The 27,242-nt window shown below is 41.3% G+C and overlaps 2 long non-coding RNA genes and 1 pseudogene across 2 annotated transcripts in view; 2 read left to right on the top strand and 1 right to left on the bottom strand.

The window, feature by feature from the left end:
- LOC144317784 (uncharacterized) overlaps nucleotides 1-1,936 on the bottom strand; it is a 70,701-nt gene extending 68,765 nt beyond the window's left edge. Inside the window, exon 1 of the long non-coding RNA XR_013383744.1 lies at nucleotides 1,499-1,936. This is a non-coding gene — a long non-coding RNA (uncharacterized LOC144317784). The remainder of the gene's footprint in view (nucleotides 1-1,498) is intronic.
- Nucleotides 1,928-16,331, top strand: LOC144317779 (uncharacterized). Its single transcript, XR_013383742.1, has 4 exons — nucleotides 1,928-2,290; nucleotides 11,464-11,573; nucleotides 15,170-15,277; nucleotides 16,162-16,331. It is a non-coding gene; the product is annotated as an uncharacterized LOC144317779 (long non-coding RNA).
- Nucleotides 8,902-10,513, top strand: LOC144295142 (complement component 1 Q subcomponent-binding protein, mitochondrial pseudogene; annotated as a pseudogene).
- Nucleotides 16,332-27,242: the final 10,911 nt, after the last annotated feature.

Raw genomic sequence — 27,242 nt, 5'->3', positions numbered from 1 at the left:
GATAATTGGCAATTGATGAAAACTGTTGAGGGAAGGGAAAATCTAGACACTAAAGGATACATACTATATTTAGTTTGGAATTGAGAACACTGGTTAGTTAGTTGGAGAGAGTGGAGGGGAGGGTTATTTGGTAGGGCTGCTAGTAATGCTCTGCTTCTCTATCAGAGCACTGATTGTGTAGGTGTGTTCACTTTGCAAAAACTTATCAAGCTAGGCAATTAAGCTTTGGGTACTTTATCATGTGTATGTTATGCTTCAATAACAAAATTATTTTTAAAAGTCTTTTTTGAATAAATAAATAAATCTTTTTAAAAAAATAAAAGTCTTTTTTGATTGACAACGGTGTAACACATGAACACATGCGTACACAACACCACAAAGGCAAAGCAGAGAGCTAAAGCAGATTTTCATGGCCAAAGTGAAAGCCCATTCTCAACAGACAAATCCACTCCCAATAGAGGCACAATGTTTGTGACTCTGGAAGCTTCTGGGAACTAACAATGACTAAGTGCCTCCTCTGCCCCAAGCACTACATTGCAGGCTTTTACATATTTTGGTAGAGAATCATAGGTTCTAAAAGTTAGAAGAATTTACTAATGACTAGGTCAGTAATCTAATGACGCACAAATACTTTATACATTTTTTATTTAATGTTTTTAATCTAAGTAATACATGTTTATGGCTTAAAGGCTCAAATATAACTGCCATCCCTCCGAAAGAAAGGAATCCAGCAATCCTTGCCTCATGCTTTCTGTCCTCAATTTCAGCTTTCCAGAGGCAACCACTATCCACATATTCTTAATGTTTCTTGTGGTATTTAGATCCATATTTCAAAATAACCAGCGAATATACTGCTAATTTCTTGATTCCAACCACCTTTAAATATTAATTGTTTTCATATTATGATCATTGAAGATTTAGCTCTCCCTACCTTCCCACATAAATATCCTACCCTTTCACCCAACAGAGTTGTTACTTTTTTTTAATAAATGAGCTTCCATTGCTTACATTATTATGGTAACATGAATATTATTCATACTGAGCCATGTAATATACTGAAAGTACATTCTCTTCTTGAACAAAATTTTGCTTTTTCTGGAGTTAATTTAAAATTTTTTAAACTTTTTTTTTTTTTTTCTATGAACCCATCCCCAGTTTCTTACACAGATATTCTACACATCGGGTACTTTATCACTTGTATCACACATCTGACAGCTTCTTGTGCAAAATTTCAATCAAGTCTCCCATGCCCCCAAACCCTCAATGGGCCTTTTCTAGACATTCCTGTTGCTCCAGTTCCTGAGGCTTCTCAGAGATTCCTGGAGGATAGAAGGGACAGTCCCACAAGAACTCTTGATGTAGAAGGCACACAGCGCAGCCACCCAAGATTTCAAGGGACCTCAGATATGCTTTTTGGGGTGGATCCTTGAAGGGAGATTGGGTGGTCTCTGATGCCTCCTCAACCTGCATTTCCATGATTTTTGCTGAGCTCACTCACCCTTTTGTCTGCCTTTCCCGCTTCCTGAAGCACGGGGAGTCTTCTCTTAGGGGGTGTGTGTGTCGAGTGATGTGAATGCAGTCACCCCCCAAGTTATTTCTTTGCCCTGAGACGCTTGGAGTCAATTGTCTTTTCCCAGTTCATTTTCCTACGACAATCCTTTCCTGGGATGATCACAGCTAACCAGGGCAGCCGATGCTCCACGCTGAGAAGGGGCAGGAATAACGAAAAATTCAGAGTGGGGAGGAATTACACATTTCCTTACACCAAGCCATGCTGACTTCTTTCCCTTCTTCTTGCTCCATTCCAGCTTGACGTTGATCTTTATCATTATTTCTCTTCATTGTTTGTCATTCTCCAGAAGTTCACGTTCAAAGGCGGATTATGAATTCTTTCTCATCTTACACACGTGACTAGATTGGAAAAGAATGGGACTCGTGGGTATCCTTGCAAACGTCATAACAGGATCCAAGCAACATCTCACCATCCATGAACGGCCCCATCTCTGCCATCCAGCCTCCAGCCTCCAGCCTCCAGCCTCTGATTTGGCATTTCCCCTCATTCTGTATTTCTCTTTCTTTCCGCTTTTTATTTCCCAGTCAGCTTGAAAGTTTGTAAAAACCGAAAGAGGGAGGGGCAAGATGCCGGAAGAGTAGGGTCCCCAAGTCACCTGTCCCCACCAAATTACCTAGATAACCTTCAAATCATCCTGAAAATCTACGAATTCAGCCTGAGATTTAAAGAGAGAACAGCTGGAATGCTACAGTGAGAAGAGTTCACGCTTCTATCAAGGTAGGAAGATGGGGAAAAAGAAAGAAAGAAACAAAAGGCCTCCAAGGGGGAGGGGCCCTGCGAGGAGCCGGGCTGAGGCCGGGGCGAGTGTCCCCAGGACAGGAGAGCCCCGTCCTGGAGAAGCAGGAGCTGCACCGACCTTCCCGGGCAGAAAGGGGCTCGCAGGGAGTGGGAGCAGGACCCCAGGAGGGCGGGGATGCCCTCGGGCTCCCTGGGACACTAACAGGCACCTGCGCCCCGGGAGAGTGCGCCGAGCTCCCTGAGGGCTGCAGCGCGCACGGCGGGACCCGGAGCAGCTCGGGGGGGCTCGGGCGGCGGCTCCGCGGAGGGGGCTGTGCTGCCGGGAGCGCGAATCCAACAGCGCAAACCCGGGCACAGGGCGCCGGGACACAGCCCAGGATCCGGCCTCCCCCGGGACAGGCAGAGACCGGGAGGGCCCAGGACAGCAAGGACGATCCTGCCCCAGCTGAGCAGATCAGCGGCCCTGCCCCGAGCATCCACGCCCTGCAGACAGAGAGCTCCCTAGTTACTGCGGGGGCTGAATCCAGGGCTCCAGAGCTGGCCGCTGTCACTGGGGTTGTTCCTCCTGGGGCCTCACGGGGTAAACAACCCCCACTAAGCCCTGCACCAGGCAGGGGCAGAGCAGCTCCCCCAAGTGCTCACACCTGAAAATCAGCACAGCAGGCCCCTCCCCCAGAACCAGCAAGACGGACAAGTTCCAGGGGAAGTCAAGGGACTTAAAGTATACAGAATCCGAAGATACTCCCCCGTGGTTTTTTTGTTTTGTTTTGTTTTTTCTGTTTTTTGTTTTTTGTTTTGTTTTTTTGGGTTTTTTTTTTTCTTTTTTCTTTTTGATGTCTGTTTGCTTCCCACACCCTTTTCTTTTTGCTTTCTTTCTTTCTCTTTTTCTTCTCTTTTTTTTTTTTTACTTTTTTCTTCCTTTTTTCTTTTTTTTTTTTTCTCTTTTCTTTCCTTCTTTCTCTCCTCTCTTTTTCTCCTTTTCCCAATACAACTTGTTTTTGGCCACTCTGCACTGAGCAAAATGACTAGAAGGAAAACCTCACCTCAAAAGAAAGAATCAGAAACAGTCCTCTCTCCCACAGAGTTTACAAAATCTGGAATTACAATTCAATGTCAGAAGCACTATTATACAGCTACTGGTGGCTCTAGAAAAAAGCATAAAGGACTCAAGAGACTTCATGACTGCAGAATTTAGAGCTAATCAGGCAGAAATTAAAAATCAATTGAATGAGATGCAATCCAAACTAGAAGTCCTAACGACGAGGGTTAACGAGGTGGAAGAACGAGTGAGTGACATAGAAGACAAGCTGATGGAAAAGAGGGAAACTGAGGAAAAAAGAGACAATTAAAAGACCATGAGGACAGATTAAGGGAAATAAACGACAGCCTGAGGAAGAAAAACCTACGTTTAATTGGGGTTCCTGAGGGCACCGAAAGGGACAGAGGTCCAGAATATGTATTTGAACAAATCATAGCTGAAAACTTTCCTAATCTGGGATGGGAAACAGGCATTCAGATCCAGGAAATAGAGAGATTCTCCCCCTAAAATCAATAAAAACCGTTCAACACCTCGACATTTAATAGTGAAGCTTGCAAATTCCAAAGATAAGGAGAAGATCCTTAAAGTAGCAAGAGACAAGAAATCCCTGACTTTTATGGGGAGGAGTATTAGGGTAACAGCAGACCTCTCCACAGAGACCTGGCAGGCCAGAAAGGGCTGGCAGGATATATTCAGGGTCCTAAATGAGAAGAACATGCAACCAAGAATACTTTATCCAGCAAGGCTCTCATTCAAAATGGAAGGAGAGATAAAGAGCTTCCAAGACAGGCAGGAGCTGAAAGAATATGTGACCTCCAAACCAGCTCTGCAAGAAATTTTAAGGGGGACTCTTAAAATTCCCCTTTAAAAAGAAGTCCAGTGGAACAGTCCACAAAAACAAGGACAAAAAGATATCATGATGACACTAAACTCATATCTTTCAATAGTAACTCTGAACATGGACGGGCTTAATGACCCCATCAAAAGGTGCAGGGTTTCAGACTGGATAAAAAAGTAGGACCCATCTATTTGCTGTCTACAAGAGACTCATTTTAGACAGAAGGACACCTACAGCCTGAAAATAAAAGGTTGGAGAACCATTTACCATTCGAACGGTCCTCAAAAGAAAGCAGGGGTAGCCATCCTTATATCAGATAAACTAAAATTTACCCCGAAGACTGTAGTGAGAGATGAAGAGGGACACTGTATCATACTTAAAGGATCTATCCAACAAGAGGACTTAACAATCCTCAATATATATGCCCCGAATGTGGGAGCTGCCAAATATATAAATCAATTATTAACCAAAGTGAAGAAATACTTAGATAATAATACACTTATACTTGGTGACTTCAATCTAGCTCTTTCTATACTCGATAGGTCTTCTAAGCACAACATCTCCAAAGAAACAAGAGCTTTAAATGATACACTGGACCAGATGGATTTCACAGATATCTACAGAACTTTACATCCAAACTCAACTGAATACACATTCTTCTCAAGTGCACATGGAACTTTCTCCAGAATAGACCACATACTGGGTCACAAATCGGATCTGAACTGATACCAAAAGATTGGGATCGTCCCCTGCATATTCTGAGACCATAATGCCTTGAAATTAGAACTAAATCACAACAAGAAGTTTGGAAGGACCTCAAACATGTGGAGGTTAAGGACCATCCTGCTAAAAGATGAAAGGGTCAACCAGGAAATTAAGGAAGAATTAAAAAGATTCATGGAAACTAATGAGAATGAAGATCCAACCGTTCAAAATCTTTGGGATGCAGCAAAAGCAGTCCTAAGGGGGAAATACATCGCAATACAAGCATCCATTCAAAAACTGGAAAGAACTCAAGTACAAAAGCTAACCTTACACCTGAAGGAGCTAGAGAAAAAACAGCAAATAGATCCTACACCCAGCAGAAGAAGAGAGTTAATAAAGATTCGAGCACAACTCAACGAAATCGAGACCAGAAGAACTGTGGAACAGATCAACAAAACCAGGAGTTGATTCTTTGAGAGAATTAATAAGATAGGTAAACCATTAGCCAGCCTTATTAAAAAGAAGAGAGAGAAGACTCAAATTAATAAAATCATGAATGAGAAAGGAGAGATCGCTACCAACACCAAGGAAATACAAACGATTTTAAAAACATATTATGAACAGCTATACGCCAATAAATTAGGCAATCTGGAAGAAATGGACGCATTTCTGGAAAGCCACAAACTACCAAAACTGGAACAGGAAGAAATAGAAAACCTGAACAGGCCAATAACCAGGGAGGAAATTGAAGCAGTCATCAAAAACCTCCCAAGACACAAAAGTCCAGGGCCAGATGGCTTCCCAGGGGAATTCTATCAAACGTTTAAAGAAGAAACTATACCTATCCTACTAAAGCTGTTTGGAAAGATAGAAAGAGATGGAGTACTTCCAAATTCATTCTATGAGGCCAGCATCACCTTAATTCCAAAACCAGACAAAGACCCCACCAAAAAGGAGAATTACAGACCAATATCCCTGATGAACATGGATGCAAAAATTCTCAACAAGATACTAGCCAATAGGATCCAACAATACATTAAGAAAATTATTCACCATGACCAAGTAGGATTTATCCCTGGGACACAAGGCTGGTTCAATACTAGTAAAACAATCAATGTGATTCATCATATCAGCAAGAGAAAAACCAAGAACCATATGATCCTCTCATTAGATGCAGAGAAAGCATTTGACAAAATACAGCATCCATTCCTGATCAAAACTCTTCAGAGTGTAGGGATAGAGGGAACTTTCCTCGACATCTTAAAAGCCATCTATGAAAAGCCCACAGCAAATATCATTCTCAATGGGGAAGCACTGGGAGCCTTTCCCCTAACATCAGGAATGAGACAGGGATGTCCACTCTCACCACTGCTATTCAACATAGTACTGGAAGTCCTAGCCTCAGCAATCAGACAACAAAAAGACATTAAAGGCATTTAATTGGCAAAAAAGAAGTCAAACTCTCCCTCTTCGCCGATGACATGATACTCTACATAGAAAACCCAAAAGCCTCCACCCCAAGATTGCTAGATCTCATACAGCAATTTGGCAGTGTGGCAGGATACAAAATCAATGCCCAGAAGTCAGTGGCATTTCTATACACTAACAATGAGACTGAAGAAAGAGAAATGAAGGAGTCAATCCCATTTACAATTGCACCCAAAAGCATAAGATACCTAGGAATAAACCAAAGAGGTAAAGGATCTATACCCTAAAAACTATAGAACACTTCTGAAATAAATTGTGGAAGACACAAAGAGATGGAAAAATATTCCATGCTCATGGATTGGCAGAATTAAATTGTGAAAATGTCAATGTTACCCAGGGCAATTTACACGTTTCATGCAATCCCTATCAAAATACCATGGACTTTCTTCAGAGAGTTAGAACAAATTATTTTAAGATTTGTGTGGAATCAGAAAAGACCCCAAATAGCCAGGGGAATTTTAAATAAGAAAACCATATCTGGGGGCATCACAATGCCAGATTTCAGGTTGTACTACAAAGCTGTGGTCATCAAGACAGTGTGGTACTGGCACAAAAACAGACACATAGATCAGTGGAACAGAATAGAGAACCCAGAAGTGGACCCTGAACTTTATGGTCAACTAATATTCGATAAAGGAGGAAAGACTATCTATTGGAAGAAAGACAGTCTCTTCAATAAATGGTGCTGGGAAAATTGGACATCCACATGCAGAAGAGTGAAACTAGACCACTCTCTTACACCAGACACAAAGATAGACCCAAAATGGATGAAAGATCTAAATGTGAGACAAGATTCCATCAAAATCCCAGAGGCGAACACAGGCAACACCCTTTTTGAGCTCGGCCACAGTAACTTCTTACAAGATCCATCCACGAAGGCAAAAGAAACAAAAGCAAAAATGAACTATTGGGACTTCATCAAGATAAGAAGCTTTTGCACAGCAAAGGATACAGTCAACAAAACTCAAAGACAACCTACAGAATGGGAGAAGATATTAGCAAATGACGTATCAGATAAAGGGCTAGTTTCCAAGATCTATAAAGAACTTATTAAACTCAACAGCAAAGTAACAAACAATCCAATCATGAAATGGGCAAAAGACATGAACAGAAATCTCACAGAGGAAGACATAGACATGGCCAACATGCACATGAGAAAATGCTCCACATCACTTGCCATCAGGGAAATACAAATCAAAACCACAATGAGATACCACCTCACACCAGTGAGAATGGGGAACATTAACAAGACAGGAAACCACAAATGTTGGAGAGGATGCGGAGAAAAGGGAACCCTCTTACACTGTTGGTGGGAATGTGAACTGGTGCAGCCACTCTGGAAAACTGTGTGGAGGTTCCTCAATCAGTTAAAAATAGACCTGCCCTACGACCCAGCAATTGCACTGCTGGGGATTTACCCCAAAGATACAGATGCAATGAAACGCCGGGACACCTGCACCCCGATGTTTCTAGCAGCAATGGCCACGATAGCCAAACTGTGGAAGGAGCCTCGGTGTCCATCGAAAGATGAATGGATAAAGAAGATGTGGTTTATGTATACAATGGAATATTCCTCAGCCATTAGAGACGACAAATACCCACCATTTGCTTCAACGTGGATGGAACTGGAGGGTATTATGCTGAGTGAAGTAAGTCCATCGGAGAAGGACAAACAGTGTATGTTCTCATTCATGTGGGGAATAAAAATAATAGTGAAAGGGAATAGAAGGGAAGGGAGAAGAAATGGGTAGGAAATATCAGTAAAAGAGACAGAACATAAAGACTCCTAACTCTGGGAAATGAACTGGGGGTGGTGGAAGGGGAGGAGGGCGGGGGGTGGAGGTGACTGGGTGCCGGGCACTGAGGGGGGCACTTAACGGGATGAGCACTGGGTGTTATTCTGTATGTTGGCAAATTGAACACCAATAAAAAAATATTATTAGGGATCCCTGGGTGGCGCAGCGGTTTGGCGCCTGCCTTTGGCCCAGGGCACGATCCTGGAGACCCAGGATCGAATCCCACGTCGGGCTCCCTGCATGGAGCCTGCTTCTCCCTCTGCCTATGTCTCTGCCTCTCTCTCTCTCTCTGTGTGTGTGTGTGACTATCATAAATAAATAAAAAATTTAAAAAAATATATTATTAAAAAAAGAAAGTTTGTAAAAACCAATTGTTCTTTGCTATATTTTTCACTTCGTAACCTTCAGATGAAACCTCCAGGTGTTTCTTATCACTATCAGGTAGTGTTTTTTTATCATAAGTCAAATGCCCTTAATTTTTTTATTAGTTTCAGGGGTAGAATTTAGTGATTCATCAATTGCTTATAACACCCACTGCTCATTCCATCTCATGCCCTCCACCCAATTATCCCTTCCCCCCACCCACCACCCCTCCAGACTGTCTTAATTTTTTGAAACTCTGATTTCTGTTTTAATCTGCTTTTAAGGCAAGAGTCAAACATTTTCTTGAATCAACACCATTTCTCCCTCCAGCCCCTACCCTTCCCCTATTATTAGCCAGAATATGCTTTATCCCTTAGGTACTGCAAGGAAATCAAGAGGTTGAGCAGCCCAAACAGTTATCATTAATCCGGTCCCAGATATTTTTTTTAAATGTGATGATTATACAATTTTATTAGTAATTTGCTTTTACTTAAATGAGTGTGATGTGTTTTAATGCCTTTTTGTTAATATTTTAGATGCTTGGGGCAGTCCCGGTAGTGCAACGGTTTAGCACCGCCTGCAGCCCAGGGCCTGATTCTGGAGACCAGGGATCGAGTCCCACGTCGGGCTCCCTGAATGGAGCCTGCTTCTCCCACTGCCTGTGTCTCTGCCTCTCATTCTCTCTCTGTGTCTCTCATGAATAAATAAATAAAATATTTAAAAAAATACTTTAGATGCTCTTGCAAAATACGACATAAGTAAGAATCATATAATAAACTTCATGTACTCATTCAAAAATTAACTCAGGGATAATCTCATTTTGTCTATGCCCCCACTTACTCCCTGACCCCAGGGAGTTGTTGTTTTTTTTAAGATTTTTCAAACTTATTTACTCATGAGAGACACAGAGAGAGAGGCAGAGACCAGGCAGAAGGAGAAGCAGGCTCCCTGTGGGGAGCCTGATGTGGGACTCGATCCCAGAACCTCGGGATCATGACCTGAGCCAAAGACAGACCAGACGCTCAACCACTGAGCCACCCAGGTGCCCCACCCAGGATTATTTTGAAGGAAATCCCAGATACTATATAATTTCAACTCTATATTGTTGCTCTGAGATTTCTTTCTTCTTTTTCCTTTTTTTTTTTTTTTTTTTCCTCTGAGATTTCAAGACTAGGGCACCAAGGCACCCACAGGAGTCCACCACTAGTAGGGCACTGGCCTGGCGGCTCTGGGACTCCCAGGTGCTGGGGCCTGCGCTTGCGGCTGTGATGTGCTGCACACTTAAGGGGACAAATTTGTTGAATTCCTAAATGATGGGCTTAAGGAGAAAAGGAAGATACAGAAGCACAAGTCCCTTCCCTAAGATGTCTGGAGGCTGCGAGCTGGAAGTGAATGGGACAGAAGCCAAATTAGTGCAGAAAACTGTTGGAGAAAAGATCACTGTCACTTGGAACGTTAACAAGACTATCTCACCAACATTTGATAGGAATGAGGAGCCCTCCCAAGGACACATGGTTGAAGAACAGGAGCCTGAATTGACGGCCACTCCCAGGTTTGTGGCTGAAGTTATAAAGAATGGTGGCAAGAAGACCCTTCTGCTGGACTGTCACAATCCAGAAGATGAGGTTGGGCAAGAAGAGGACAAGAATGACATCTTGTCCATCAGGAAAGTGAGCTTTCAGTCCCCTGGAGAGTCTGAATGGAAGGACATGAATTACACACTCAACATCCATTCCCTGGCCCGGGCCTTATATGACCACCTAATGGATTTTCTGGCAGGCTGAGGGGTGGTGAATAACACTTCTGCGGATGAGTTGGTGGAGCTCAGCACAGCCTTGGAGACCTCAACAGTTTTGTCAAGAGTTGGGAGAGCAGATAAGATGCTAAACACTTTCATTTTATGGCAAAATAAAACTACATATTATATTAATAATGTTATGACATATAATAAGATACGTATTCTCATATATTAACATATAATGATATAATTAATAAGTACAGTATATATTAATATATACTACTATATATGTATGTATTTAATAACAGTATTTTATATAATATGTAATAATTATATTTATAATCCCATTATCACAAGATATATAATTTTTTACTATTAGCAAATATATTTCATTTATTCACATTTCCCTAATTATTTCATAAATGCTTTTTGTTTTACAGCTTTTTGTTTGAATCAGGACCATAATGAAGGCATCCATTGCAGCAGGTTGAAAATGGCTCTTAGGAATGCCTGGGTGGCTCAGCTATTGAGCATCTGCCTTTGGCTCAGGGCGTGATCCCAGAGTCCTGGGATCAAGTCCCGAATTGAGCTTCCTGCAGGGAGCCTGCTTCTCCCTCCACCTGTGTCTCTGCTTCTCTCTCTCTCTCTCTCTCTTTCCCTCTCTCTCTCTCTCTCTCTGTGTGTGTGTGTATTGTCTCCCATGAATAAATAAGTAAAATCTTTAAAAAAAAAAATGGCCCTAAGTTCTCTTTTACCTTACCTCTCTATTTCTTTTATTCCCCTTTGCAATTTTTTATCACCCTTTGCAATTTATCTTTTGACACAACCACATCATTTACCCTATACATTTTCCCAGTCTGGAGTTAACTGCCTGTATCCCTGTCCTGTCCTTTAATGTATTTGTCTATCCCTGTGTTTCCAATAAACTGGTAGCTAAATCCAGAGGCTTGCATGATTTAGATTTGCATCCTGACAAGGACCATGGGATGACACCACTTCATGGCAATGTTTCCATTATCACTTTCATTTCCAAGAGTCAGAGTTTGAAATGAGTGCATATTTTGGAAAGGATGAATGTATTTTTTCTCTCCTTTCCCACTTAACACATTCTTGATTCTTAGGGACTTGGGTTTTCTCCATAATTGTAGGACTAAACTAAAATTTTGGATATATTTTTCCTCCCAGAGGACATTAACAAGATTAAATTTATGAGTTTATTTCCACAAAGTCAGAATTTCTAAATCCAAGACCCTCCAATCAAGTAGACACTGTCCCAACAATGGGCAGGACACCCAGTAAGTACACAGAGATTGTAACTCTACGGAATACATTCTTAAGGAAGAAGCATTTAGCTGTGTTTTTCTGAAAATGAATGATTCATTTATCCTTCCATTTCCCTCAAAAACGTATGTACTTTAGTCTGTGTGGATGTAGTTGGACTAAAATAAGTGTGAAGGTTCGGTGCAATTCGATTCCCCACTGTTTGTGTATAAGACCCAAAGTATTCCCCAAGAGGCCCGGCAGAGAGGAATAAACCCCGGCCACCAGCCTCAAGGAGCTTCCAGTCTTGGACATAAGCAAACAGCCAACTAGCTACAGTGCAAAATGTGCCAAAATAAAGATCACACAAGAAGGATGAATAAAGTCCATTGGGGGGCGCTTAGGATGGAAGGGAACAAAGTCTTCTTGGAGAAGGGAGGATTTGGGCAGAGTCTTCCAGGAGAGATAGGATTTTGACAGAAGGAAATAGCAGGGACTAGGGAGGAGGCAGAGGGAGGACAAACGGAGGTAGGAAGCAATTGCTGTGTTCAGGCTGACCTCCAGAGAGTGTCTCTCAGGGTTCTGAGTTTGGCTGCTATTAGACTCACCTGGCAGCTTTTTAAAGCTCTGAGGCCTGAGGCCCTCCTGAGACCAATGGACATTGAGTCTCTGGGAGGGGGGTCTAGGAGTCTCCTGTGATTTGATAGCTCCCTCAGGCGACCTTAAGGGGCAAGTTGGGAGCACCACAGGTGAAACAGGGTAAGTGGCAAGGTCCTGTGGTGGAGGGTTATGGCCCCTGGTGGGGAGCACCTGCGGAGCACCTACGGAGCTGAGCCAGCTGCCTCAGGGGGCACCATCACATAGCTGGGAGGATGGCAGAGTGGTCAGAAACTCACAGGGATCATCAGACTCAAGCATTTTCTTGTTAGTGTATATGTTTATTACACAAGTGACAAGAAAGGAGTCTTGAGGCCAATGATCTACAATAAAAATAAATACAGATTAAAACCCAGAAAGGAAAAAATAAATAAATAAAATAAATAAATAAAACCCAGAAAGGTCCCTATTGCCATTCCCCTCTTCCAACTTACCCCTACTGCTCCGCAAAGGTTACTCTGGAAAACCATTCAGTTCTTCTCTTTTCCTGACCTCTCTTTACATATTTACATTCTTGTGTGTAACAATTTTAGTTCACCCACTAGAGTGAGAGAAATAGCACATTTATTTCTAGCCCTAAACAAATGTAATCTGCTCTAAACTCCATCTCACTGTGCTGGTGGGAAATTCCATTCCAGTAGATTCTGGGGGTTTTCTCTTATAACCTCACACCATCAGGACTAATTTTAGAAGTCTCACACCTTCCAGAGCCTTCTAGGAGGGTTCTGTATTTTCCTTTCACAATGATCTATTCTGACAGGCTCATTGCCTGTCTGTATCTCTCTTGAAGACAGGCAACATCCTGAAGTCTCTGGGGCAAGCGTCCCCAGAGTCCTTGGCTACTGCTCTCAATACCACCAGCCAGGATACATCCTTCACTCAACCCCAAAGCATCCCAGTTCAGTTCCCACCTGCATGCTGCAGAGAAGTGGATGCTAGATGATGTCTCCTCAGACAACTCTAAGAAGCCCATTCTTCCATGTAGACTGGCTGGCTAAATGCCACCTCTTTCTGCAGGTTTAAGCATTTTCTGCTTCTTAAACTCAAAATACTTTGCTCCAACCACACCATTTTTGGTCAATCCAGCAAAATTACCCTCTTTGAATCTAAGCTTTCACATAAGAGGCTGGAGGATGCTCTCTTTTGAGTTGGCATTCTAAGCCTCTCATGGTTCCTTCATAGTACAGATGCTGAGTTGGCAGCCAAAAGTTCTGACATGGGATCAACTGTGGCATGGTGTACTGGCCCCCCAGAAGAAGCTATGGAAGTAGGCAGGAGGCTGGGTAAAGGTGTGGTCAGGAGACAGAAAGAGGGCCAGTGAGCACCGAGATGAGGTACAGCCAGTCCCTGAGTTCAGCTGGCTATGACCAAGTCAGTAAAGATAGTGGACAAGTTCATGGCCTTCATCAGGGTCCCCAACAAAGCAGGTGGACAGGAACACTGGAGTAGAAGGCATTACACAGACATGATATACAGGTTTGGAGCTTCCTCCCCATTAATCTCACATCACAGGTACCCACTAATGTTCTTTTTATATCCAATGTCGGGTTACAGAGAAACAAGGAAAATAGGTAGAATTCTGGGACACAGGCCTCTTTACCTAGGGCCATTGAACAAAACTATTGGCAGACTGTTTAAATGATCACATCATTGCAGACTACAGTTACTAGATTGGGATACATTTCTTAGAATGTGGATTTTCTGAAATCAGGATGCGGATTTTTTTTTTCCTGGTGCACAGTGGGTAAGAGTTAGAGGGAGACCAGATTACATTTTAGAATAAAGAAACATTTCCTCTGGGTATCTGAACAACAACGTGAGTACATTTGTGACCTGCTTCCCAGCATTTCACTAAGGAATAATATCTTTTATATATATTTTAATCATAGTTCCTCTGTTACCAATTTTCTATTTATACAGTTGTCCATTTGTTTCTTGGGCATTGATCTTTTTCTTCTTTATTTGGAGGACCACTTTATATGCATTGAATCTGGCACTTATTTTACATACAGAGGGATGAGACTCAAGGGAGTGTGGTAACTTTTACAGGGTCAGAGCACTGGATAGAAAATTATAGCTTTGGAGCACCATCCACCTTGGCCCTAAAAGCACGTATCACTGCTCAACTTGTCTATTTTGAATATAAGATCAGAAAATATAGGCAAAGTACTTGATACCTAAATAGAGCTATAAAAATATGAGAGATTGTGGTCATTTATTTGTATGATATTGCATTTATTCACCAAATATTTACTGAAGTCCTAACACATTTGGGCCACTGGGATAGAGAATAAAGATACAGGGATCCCTGGATGGCTCAGTGGTTTCGCGCCTGCCTTCAGCTCAGGGTGTGATCCTGGAGTCCCGGGATCGAGTCCCACATCCGGCTTCCTGCATGGAGCCTGCTTCTCCCTCTACCTGTGTCTCTGCCTCTCTCTCTCTCTCTCTCTGTGTGTCTATCATGAATAAATAAATAAAATCTTTAAAAAGAGAGAGAGAGAGAGAGAATAAAGATACAAAGTTAGGGAAAAAAAGATACAGTCCCTGGGAAGCTTAGAAGACTGGTAGAAGAGCAACATTATTCAGACCACTATACCAATCCATATGTAATCACAAACCGTAGAAGTTGTTAGAAGGCAGGGCATGTGATACACGAATAATGATGGTTCTGACCATCAAGGAAGGTTTCTCTGAGAAGTGGTATTTGAGTTGAGGTCAGAAGAATGAATAGGTTCTACTTACGTGGGGAGAGATGAGGAAAGGCAGTCTTGGCACTGCTTATGCAAAGGCCCTGTTCAAGAGGGCACATTACTCACTCAAGAATTAGAATAAGATTGGGCATGGTGGGAACAGAGACAATAGGCAGGTGATGAAGGGATGCAGGGCAGCCTGAAACCAAGCTGGAGCAGGGTAGCTAGGGGCTAGGTCATGCAGGGCTTTGGGTATATACAACAGCACTTGTCCTTGCGTGCAGTGTGCCTGGATGCTGTGAAGCCCTCCTGGACAGAGACTGTCTCTTTTCTCCCTGATGCCCCAATCTCTCTCAGCCTCCATGGGAGAAACACTGCTGAGAAGGCCTTTTGTAAGTGGACTCCCTTACTCCTCCTTTCTAGAACCTGAAAAGCCTGTTGCATGCTACTCATTTGTTAGACCCATCACAGCTGAAAATACACTTTTTTCTTGGGAGGACCCCAAGCCTACAAGCCTTCAAGCTTTTGGCTTGAAACAAAATACACTTCCTGGGGCACCTGAGTGGCTCAGTGGTTGAGCGTCTGCCTTTGGCTCAGGTCATGACCCCGGGGTCCTGGGATTGAGTTCCACATTGGGCTCCCCACAGGGAGCCTGCTTCTCCCTCTGCCTGTGTCTCTGCCTCTCTCTCTCTGTGGTTTTCATGACTAAGTAAATAAAATTGTTAAAAAAAAAAAAACACTCCCTGAGTCCTGCTTGCTTCCTCTTTTCTTTTCTCATCTTGACTCTTACTGAGAAAGAAAAACTTGTGGCTTTGTTGTTGCTATCGTTGTTTTACAACTTACTTTCAGAAAGAGAACTGAAAATCTTCCTCATTAAAGACTGGATGTTGGCCTAATGTGAAATACCTAAAAAAAATAAATAAAGTTTCAGTTAAAGAAATGTCCCATTTGCCTCTGTAGTCAATCTGGGCTGGTATATTTTGCAGAAAGAAAGGATGGCCTTCACTTGTGCCCCAGAAATCTCGCACCCCCACACAGGTGTGTGTGTGTGACAGAGAGACAGACTGATTAGTTGATTGATTTCAAAATCAGTCACATTCATTAGGTTATATTAATCATGTGATAGGATTTTGTCACATACCAATATGTACTTTCAGGTACATGGGAGGATAGCTTTTCTCTACCTCTTTGAAGTTACATAAGGCAATATGACTTACTTTGGCCAAGGAAGTATGCATGGGAACAACAGGCAATAATACTATGGTTGACTCTCTAGGCTATTACCTCTCTTCTGCTACAGTTCTGGATGCACATGTTATGTGGAAGTGTTATATGATCGAAGAGACCTGGATTGTTCAGCCAACTCACAGAGGACAGCGGTCCGGAAGATTGTCTGTACTCCTTGGGTGTTTTACATAAGGGAGAAATAAACTCTGTGTTAACCCACTGAAATTTGTCCATTACTGCAACATCGCCCTGCCTAGCCTGACTAATACATGTGCTTGATTGCGGATCTCAAAACATTGTGCAGGTATAAATTCTGTGTATGTGTGTGGTATGTGTATGTGTATGTGTTTGAGAAATAGAGTTGGTTAGCTAGCTAGATGATAGAATTGACTATGGTGAGGGTTTGATTATAGAATAAGAGGCAAATTTCTTAATGCTTGAGTTTTGCCAGTCAGAACTTTTAGCTGTAGGTTGCACAAATGAATGTTTAAGTATATTTAAACAAATATGTGGTTTGCATAAGTGTTTATTTATACACAGTATAAAACGTACTCTCTCATCTTTGTGCTTTGGTATATAAATGTATTATGGTCACTCAGAGTTGCTTCTATAATCCACAAATTGCATATATTGTATATATTAAACTTGAACTAAGTAGTCAATTAAAAGCTCAAAGCAATACTGTATCTTTCAGATACATTCCAAATTAACTACTGAATCACAGGTAATACGTGTTGCACATTCATACCAATAGCATAAGCAAAGGCCAGAGCTAGACTTAGTTTTTCTTATTTCCTGAAGTTTCTTGATTACAGTCTGATCCTTCATGTTGTTCCAACATAGAGTGATTTTAAAAGAGAATTTAATTTAATATAAGTCTGAATAGCCTTCGGAATGTTAGAAACCAGCATTACTGCAGCAACTCTAATGAAAAACACAAGTTCTGTGTACCAATTTGTGGTCAGAGCCAGCATTCCAACCCTGCTCTCTCGTGGCTGCTAGTACTCTACCGTGCTCCTTTTCCCAGCCCTTTGCTATTCTAGTTAAAGATGTCAGAGACTGTGGCCCACATGGCATGCTAAACAGTCCACAGCTTACAGCAGGCTCCTATAGCTCAAGCGCAAAGACTTTGAACTCATAAAACACACCACTATCACCACCACCATCGCCGCCGCTGCTCCCACCACCACCACCACCACCAAATGGAAATCTCAGAGGATTTCTACTAATGTTTCTGCAGGTAGAAATACACTTATTTTAAAACATCCTACAAGTGTACATAGATACATTTCCATATATATTAAAGACAAAGAACACAGCACCTTCCAGGAAAAAACCCACACAATTGGGCCAAGGCTGATTCTCTCCCATGTTTTATCACCGGTGTGGAATGCCAGTAACAAGGGCAATCATTTGTTTGTGAATTCACGGAAGACTGGACTTTCACACTGGAAAGGGACTTCCTAATGAATAGCAATAGGAGACTTGCTGTGTATTAGCATATTTTATCTGCCCTTGTTTTGAAATTAAACAGAGTTGTGGTTAAAAGGGGAAAGCACAGATTGCCACTGGGCTGGCTTTTGAGAGAAGTGGCATTTGGAATGAGATTTAACTATGAGGGTAAATTCTAAAGTTAACTGTTAGGATCCTTGAGCTTACATAAGATGTTTTCCCCCTCCTTGTGTGATAACAAAATTTCCTCATCGTTATTATTCTTTCCTAAAGGCTACTCATTCTTGGATACAGTTCCTCTCTGTCTTGTCTGGAGTGGCTTAAATATAATTTAGGAGAAGTATGAGTTATAGCAAAGGCTAATCTTCAAAGTTCAATTCAATTTTACTCATTGTGTATTTATTGAACATATACCTTGTGCCTAAAGCTATTCTAGGCACCTTGGGAACAGAGTAGGTTGGGAGAATGCATGAATAATTTCAAAATCTTCTTGAAGTAATACTTCATAAGGTTCTCTCTATTCACCTGGAGGGGATAGAAAATACATAGATGGATGGCTACATCTAGATCTAGATAAATGAGTAAGACACTAAGGTAAAATTAAATAGTGTGTCATTAAAAGCAGTAAGTATTCTAGAAGTTCTGAGAAGAAAAAGATGAGCATGAGCTAGGATATTTAGGGAAGATTTCAAGAGGAGAGGTGAGCCTTCATTTAAATTTGAAAGTTTGGCTAGAGAAGGGGCAGGCATTCTGGAACTGGTAGGTACTGAGTTAATAATATTAGCACAATAATTCAGAGTGCAAGCTCTTTGCTGTCAAAGCATAATTTTCAAAAAGCTAAAAGTATGACTTTTGTAAAAATATAGAACATACATCTTTCTAAGATCCACTTAGCCCATTAATGAGGAAATCAGTAGTATAATAACGCTGACTCAACAGAATAAAGAAGAAATCAAAAGACTTGTTGTTAATTAGAGTCAAAATGTCGAAATGAAATTGCAAAGTTAAAAATAAAATTGGTTCTTGTTCTATAGGACAAGAAAACTATAACTTTTGTCTACTGCATAAATATCATTTGCAACTTAACAATCTTCACTAAGTTAACATAACTTTATGGAATCTGGGTCCCGATCAATGGTCAATTGGAAGTCAAACAAAAGTACATTTTCCTGAGGAATCAGGTGCTTTCTTGAAGCCCGTTAGACAAAGCTCCAGTATAACACTGAAAGGACATGATATTGAAAAGATCTTCAGGTTTGGAGGAGGCGGGGTATTTCCTTAACAGTTCTGAGGCAGAAGGGAGTTCTCATCTTGTTCTACCACTTACCAGCTACGTGATGTGCAATGTACCTTAAGTTCTTCATTCCTCACTTTCTTATCTATAAAGTATAGACAATAATTTTTAGCTTGTAGAGCTACAGTAGAGAACAAATGAGCTAATATGCAATGAGAGTATTTTATGTAACACCTACCACTCAGTAAGGGCTCAAAATATGTTCTCCACTATACATAGTGAGCAGAAACCCAGAGATAAGAGTAAGCATGATGTTTAGGGACACTGGATCAACCAGTCTGGCTGGAAAGGAGAATTTGTTTTGGAAAAATAGAGAAAAATAAATTGAATAAAGAGTTTTTAATTAGACCAGAACAGGTTTTTCAAGCAATAAAATTTAAAAAGAAGAAAGACAGGAAAGCACACACACGGTTCTGAGAAATTTGAATTTTATCCTGAAGTCAGTTGAGAACTATTGGTTTTTTTGTTGTTTTTTTGTTTTGTTTTGTTTTGTTTTGTTTTGTTTTGTTTTGTGCTACAATAGGGACATGATGTATGCAGAATTTGAGGAAAATTAGCCCAGTCTTCTATTGGGCAAACTAGACAGAGAGATTCTGTGGCTAGAGAAGAGTTAGGAAGTGATAAGGGGTTGAGGAGCCAAAAGAGAAGGACGAGTCACACCTGACTGCTGACTTTTAAAGACAGATGATTGTAGAATGGTGTTACCTTTCATATAAATAGGCAACTTAATAAAAGGGGATATTTTATTTTGTTTTATTGTAAAGATTTTATTTATTTATTCACGAGAGACACAGAGAGAGAGTGAAAGGCAGAGACATAGGCAGAAGGAGAAGCAGGCTCCATGCAGGGAACTTGATGCAAGACTCGATCCCAGGACTCTGGGATCACATCCTGAGTCAAAGGCAGACCGCTGAGCCACCCAGTCATCCCAAAAGGAGATATTTTAAAGTGAAGATCAAGAATTATCCTTTATATACACAGGCTGTACTTGAGAAAAAGGGGCATGTATATAGAAATGTTTGAAACATAAAAAATGGGAGACACGGATTCTGATGAAAAGCCAGTTATGGTGATACAGATTTAGATCAGCTTAAATGCAATCACTAACACCATAAAAACCAACGGACTACTTCCAGCAGGTGGAGAGGAAGAGCAAAGGGACAAGAATCATACACGTGTCCTTCCTTTCTTTTTCCAAAAAGTAGCTGTTTTCCAAAGAATGAACACATAGCAGGTCATTGAAGATAAAAGAGGGACAGAGCTTGGTGATACTTTGGAATGCAAAGCAGAAGAATGATTTAAGTAAAAGAAAGTCAATTCTGTTGAATTCTTCCTAGAGCTCATGAAGGATAAAGGTAAAGCATAATCAGTTTGGTTGACTGTATTAAATGTAAGAAATTTTGAGAATCATGACACTTTAACTTCAATTCACTTGAAGGTATGAATAATCAATATAAGATTGTTTCCTAATGGAGGAGTTTACGAGAAGGTTGAAAACACTAGAGCAAGGAGGGAGATTTAAGGTAAGGAGATCAGATTGGGCAATATGTTAAGCTTGTTTTGCTCCCGAAGTGGCCCTGAGACAGGAATCTGAGTATAAACAGTTTGTGAGGGTGAAGATCCCACAAAGAACTAGGAGAGGAGTTGGCAGCAGGCCAGAGAAGGGAAGACAGCAAATCAGGGTGCAGGAATGAGTAAGGTCATGCTGTGGGTGAGCAAGACTCCCAAGGCTGAGTCCCACCAGGAAGCCATGCAAGACGGTGAAGAACTGATATGGGAGTTCTCCCACTGGAGGAATGAGTCACTCCAGTGACCAAATCTTGACTGTTGGTGGAGGGATGTTCCTTAGTTTTAACTCCTCAGTGCTTCTGGTCTACTGGAGCCTCCAGTCAGAGATTCATCAGGAGAGAGCCTAGGGAGCAGTAAGGAGCTGTTGGTGCCCAAGAACAGTAGAAACCAAAGAGACACAAGTATGGCACCCACAAATGCTTTAAGAGCAAAGGCTCTGGAGCCAGACTTTCTGAGTGTGATAGATCTGCTTCTTTTGAGGACAACTCTGGATGATATCACTGAAAGATCACTCACAAATTCCAGTTCCACTTGTTTCAAGTGTCTAAGAGAGGCCACAAAAACCTACAAAAGCCCAACTATCTATTGGGAGTCTAATACAACTATTACTGACCATGTTGTGGTCACTGACTGGTTGCCAGACACTTTTAACACATGATTTCTGTATGGGGAGAGACAGGGTGTCCTGTTCCCCAACACACTGCCTGCTCTGTCCTCCTTATCCTCCCTGGGTGGGAATGGAGGCAGATCTTTGCTACTCCCAATTTAGAATAGCACAGGTCTGAGGATCTACAGGTAATTTTTCAGGATAAAGTCCGTAATTGTGGTTGTCGTCACTTTGAGAACACAACATTACCATCAGGCAATCACAAACACACATCCAGAAGTTGCTGTACATAATGCTTCTTTTCCCACCAAGCAAGTCCAAGAGGGCTCCAATCTCTCTTTGTCCTCTCCCCACTGGCAGCCTCTCAAGCTTCCCTTCATAATTCTGGCTCTGTTCCAGCAGCACTTTGCAAAGGTGGCCATATTTTCTCTCCCGAATGCCCCAACCCCTCTCAGGTAGCCCTCTCCTTATGATCACATTCTCAGGATTCCAGAAAGAGAACAGCTCCCGGCATCATTAGCCAAAGTGGACAACAGCATCCTTCATTAGATTCTTTAAACCTTTCCTGCACCTTTATAGATAGTCCCTTTATTACCCTCTCCTCAAATTGTCCACTTAGGGTTAACTTTTGCTCCCTGAAGGACCCTGACTGATACTGTTCACAAGTTGACTATGGGCAATTTGGTGATAGAATCCCCTGCCTTATGCTTCTCTCTGAGCCTGTCCCCCCCCCCTAAGATACAACCACAGATGTTAGTAGAACTTAAAACCCTGAGATTCAGAGTGGACCCATCAGAGGTAAGTGGCTGTGTCCGGAGAAAAAGTGTTTTCAGAAAGGATATTGCAACTTCATTCTTCTAGTCAACAAATACTGAGAGCCTACTATGTACCAGTCACTGCTTTGGCACTAAGGAATATAACGTTCCTGCTTCATGGGGTTCCATTCTAACAAAAAGGGTGTCAGAACACACACCTATAAATAAGAAAGACAAGCTCAAATAATGACAAATAACATTCTGTATTTTTTATGTTTCAAGCTCTTATTTAAATTCTAATTAATTAACATACAGTGTAATATTAGTTTCAGGAGTAGAATTCAGTGCTACATATAGCATTCTGAAAGTATCAGAGCTGGAAAGTGCTATTTAGGTTGGATAATTAAGGAATGTACTTAGGAGCTAATTTCTAAGCTGATTGGACATAACCAAGCATCCTCACCTTAAGGGGTCCTAAAATTATTGAAGGTAATTTTGAGGTATGTGTAGCAATGTATGAGCAGGAAGAAACAATGAATCATTGAAATCTGAATATTAATGTTTAAGGGACTTACAACCCAGCGCTCAAAGACTGGGCTGGGTGTCTCTTCATTCTTATCATGTGATGTCTTGGGTTATTCAATAAAAATTAATTCGTTGAATAAAGCTATACTTGTTTCTACTCCTAAGGAGACTATGACTTTTGTCAAATCTGGTGTGAATAAGCTATTATTTGGATTCTGCAAATAGAATGGAAATGAATTTTGGCTGTGGGTGTGTGAGGTTTTTCTTAGAATGGAATGGAGAGGGGGAGCACTAATGTGCTAATAAAGCACTGCTTGCTGGAAAGACTTTTTGTCAATGAGCTCTGAGAAAAGCAGAATACAGTCACAGGAAGTTCCAAGATGGCACCTACTTTACGGGAATTGGAATCAAATCCAAATATTTTGTGGTTCAGCTATTTAAATTTCTGCTTAAACATTTGGACATGTATCCATCTCTGGTCCAGCCTGGAGCCACTTTGACTTTCACATGAAATCCACTGAAAGCTACTAATTATTGTCTTCACAAAAACCGCAGTGCAGGCAAGAGCTGAATTCCGAAAACGGATTTTCTGCTCTCAAGGAATAATACCAAAGAGAAAAATTTTGTAGATAGCCAGTGTTCCTCCCCATGAGTGTTTGTATCCCCAGGCACCAATCCAAGTCCAAGACTGTCTTTCCCTTCTCCTGGACCCATAGCCACCAGCTTCTCTCATGTTCAGCCCTTTGGCTTCTGCCCATAAGAGCATGATCATGCATGAGGTTACTTTCTAGAGCAAGCTGGCTCAGGGTGGTCAGAGGTCATCTCCATGGATGATGGAACCATTTGTTATAGCCCTTGTCAAAGTGTTAACACACTTACATATGCCTGGTGTATTTGACTTCTCTTCTAAGGAACATGCCATTGGACTCATATAATAATGGAAGCTTGCTAAGACAAGGACATTTCATGTAAATGATATGTGACAGGCCCTGATTCTCAGACTTTTTGGTTTCAGTGCTTATTCACACTTTTAAAATTATTAAGGCTCCCAGAGTGCTTTTGGTTATGTGGGTAATAGTATCTATAAATGGTAACTATATTAGAAATTAAAACTGACGATGTCTTGTCTTAATTTACTTTAAAAATAACAGCAAGGGGCACCTGGACAGCTCAATTGGTTGAGCATCTGACTCTTGCTTTCAGCTCAGGTCATGATCTCAGGGTCCTGAGATAGAGCCCCATATCAGGCTCTGCACTCAACAGAGGGGAGCTTGCTTGAGGGGGTCTGCTTGAGATTCTCTCCCTCTGCCCCTCCCCCAGCTCTCTCTCTCTAAAATAAATAAATAAATCTTTACAAAATAACAGGAAAACATTATGTGTTAATGTAAAATAATACTTTTGTGAATAAGTATATTTTTCAAAACAAAAAAATATGAGTGAGAAGGATGGCACTGCTTTTGCCCTTTTGTATATCACACTCCTATCTGGCTCCATAGAAGATAGCTGGACTCTCATTTCTGTTTCTGTATTTGATCTGCTGGAAAACTCCATTGTATCCTGGTAAGAGAATGACAAGAGGGAAGAAGACAAGTAGTATCTGACCATCTTGAAAAAATAGATTTGACCTAGCAGATTCCCCGAAAGAGGGACTTTCGGAGGTCCTGGAAAGCACTTTGAGAACTGCTGATGTAAAGGAAAGGCACAATTATTCTCACCCAGTAAATGCAAAAACAGTAACTCTGGGGAGTATGGTGGGCAGGGATATCAAGAGGAACTCTGCTAAGCCTAAGAACCTGCAGATTTGGGGAGTGGCAGGAAAAATAGAGCTTAACCCTCTTCACCCTTTAACCCTTTGGAACTACAAAAACAGATTTCAAACACTGGAGCTAGAGATGGCACAAGAAACCCTTCATTCTGGAAACCATGCTGCCTCAATGACGAGAAAAGTATTAGGGACATCAAGCCAATACCTGGGGAATAGCCTGAGCAAAGAGTGATGGATCCCCAGAAGCAAAAGGAGGAATGAAGTGTCCCTCCTCCTTGACAAAACTCTCTTTTACTTTATTTTTAAATTTACTTTTAATTAATTAATTAATTTTAATTAATTTTTTATTGTTACCTTGTTCTCTAGCAGAACTGTGTTCCATCCAGTGAATATACGTTCTGCTAGCCACTTAACAAACTCAAGCTGTGGTTTAGAGCTGATAAATAATTATGTTAATTAACAGGTTGGAGGAAAAATATGATGTTATTCTTGTGGAATGCTCTGAGAAGCTGGAAACACTTAACTGCAAAAAAACGACATGTGGCGAAATAACCAATAATTTGCTGAAAAAAACTCACATCTGGTTTGCTGGCTCAAAGCAGGGGTTAATAGTTGTTTGAGGGCAGCCAGTGGTGGAGAGGGGTCCCAGGATAAACAGCCAAGGCTTCACGGCAGGAAATATGCTTGTTCATGTAGCACAAGCATTTACGTTGGCTTCTAACCAGGATGAAACGTAAAAGGAATTGTTCAGTGTGCCTCTTTCTTTCTTCTCTTTATAACCTAAAGTTCAAGAATATCTTGCTCTTATTTATACATTTGAAGATGTAAAGAGTTATTATAATTTTTAACAATAATTAAAAATTTATTTCCTCCAAATTTCCAAAAGGATGCAGCAAATGTGGTGAAAAATAGGAAAGTGAGTTTGCATTATACACACATCATTATTTACTATCACAACACAGAGGCTGATTTGATAAATACTGATCAATCATCCTCTTCATGCAAGCCAAAGATATAAGCATTATAACTAATACACAGGTGAGTAATCTGTGGTCCCAGAGCTCAAGGGGGAAAGAGCTCAGTAGAAAGAGTAAGACAAATATACAATATGTGCATAGTTACAAATCCCTGTGCCATATGTGTCATTAGAGAGAAAGAAGTAAAGTGCTATAAGAGGGTCAGAGGAAGGAAATTTCATGTAGAATTGGATGAGTCCACGAATGTCTCCTGTCAACAGTGGTATTTCAACTGAGGCATAAACAAGGATCCGAATTGCAACAGATGTTAATAAAGGCAGAATAGCATTGGAATGGAGCAAACCAGTACATCCATCCGATTCAAAGGTAGAGGCAGGGGACAGTGAGTAAACCCATTTGGCTAGAATGTAGGATCAGTGTAAAGAGTTAGGGGCAGTTACACAGAGAAAAGCCATAATCAGAGATGCCCATTGAAATACTGACCTGGCAGTGGCCCTGTGTATGACAAAGTGGAACCAAGCAAATCTGAGGACCATGACGGGGTTCACAGAGATAATCTCATGATGGTCCAGGAAATTATTACAGAGGCACGGTAGGTTGACTGGATTCACTAGATATCACCATGTAACGTGATGACTGACTGATGGGTCATGAAGGCCAAGGTAGGGGGAAGTTGGAGCTATTTTTCTAGACTCCATCTGTGGAGAGCAGCTTGAATTTCTAGGTCACTAGGAAGATATACCAGCAAGTCATTACAATTAGGATGTATGACTAGGATGTATTGTACAATTAGGATATAAATTGTATATCCTAGAAAGGGGGTACATTTAAGGGTCAAGAGAAGGAAGAGCCGTCATTACAAGGAAAGAATGAGAAGTAGCATCCTTGTATCCATGAGGCCTTCTCATTATGATCTTCATAATGTATCTCTGAAGTAGATTTTATAACCCAACTTTAACAAACAGGAAAACCTTAAAGTGTCATGCACCCCACTCAGTGCCATGCACAAGTTGGTTACAGAGTTGTGGCCCTGACAGTGTCACAGATCACCCTTGGGAGCAGAATCCAGGTCACAGACTCCAAAGAGGACAGCTTCCATAGGAAGCAGAGATGATGACAGGTACCAAATGCCACAGAGGGTTCAAAGAATAGAGGCAGGGACACTCCACTGATTCAGAAACGTACAGATGGCCTTTCAGAAAGCAATACCAGAAGAGCAGTGGAAGCAGAAATCACACTATGAGTTTTTCTAAACAGGTTGGATCAAGGAAAGCTTCTGGGAAGAGAAAGGCAGGATGGTGCAAGATGATTTTTAAAAGTCATGCAGGTTGTCAGAGGTGGGGAGAAGACACTGGAAACTAGAAGGTTATAGGCAACTTGAAGGAAAAATCCTCCCCAGAGGGAATGAAAAGATAAAACAGAACCACACTTCATGAATGAGGAAAGAGGAACTCTATTCCAAGGCAATCCACGAAAACCAAAAATGGCAAAGTTATACACATCAAAAAGAGAAAAATTAGAATTAGAGGTATTATTTTTAATCACCAAACTTGTAACATTTAAAAAAAAATAAAGGTGCTTGATGTTGCATTATTTTTTGTCTTTTGATGTGTGTAAGGGCCAAATAAGCCTTACAGAGCATAAGGGTCACTGTCCAGAGAGCTTGGTGGCCTCCATGGTGGTTAATGGAACACGGTGGGTGTTCCAAAGAAGGAAAAAATATCAACTCTCTCCCTTACTTGGCAGGTTCTTCTGAGGAAGTCAGCATGAAAAACCATCTGCTGTGCAAAATGCTGTTACAGAACATGGAACAAGAAATGGATGACATGCTCTCTGGGTGGCAAAAAGTTCTCTTAGTTTTAAAGGCAAGAGAAACATAAAGGTATGCTGTCTGTACAAATAATAGTCCCAGGTGACAGATACTGCCCTTAAAATAAAATAAACCAATGGAAGCTTCTAATTTTAAATAAAAATTGAAGAGCGTTGTTATGATTCACTGATGGAATCTTCTGATACTCCAATCCAAAATATCTGTAAAGATGCATCCAATGAAAGAAGAAACTGTCTCACATTGAAACAGATACAGGCCACCAACCTAGAGAAGATTTCTATTACTTCCAGAACTATGGACTAGTGGGTGACTCATGCGTGGCCACCTGAAACAGACTACCCCTGACACTTGAAAA

Source organism: Canis aureus, chromosome 1 (genome assembly GCF_053574225.1).
Source record: "Canis aureus isolate CA01 chromosome 1, VMU_Caureus_v.1.0, whole genome shotgun sequence".
NCBI classification, from domain to species: domain Eukaryota; kingdom Metazoa; phylum Chordata; class Mammalia; order Carnivora; family Canidae; genus Canis; species Canis aureus.
This window is presented reverse-complemented; position numbering and strand designations above follow the sequence as displayed.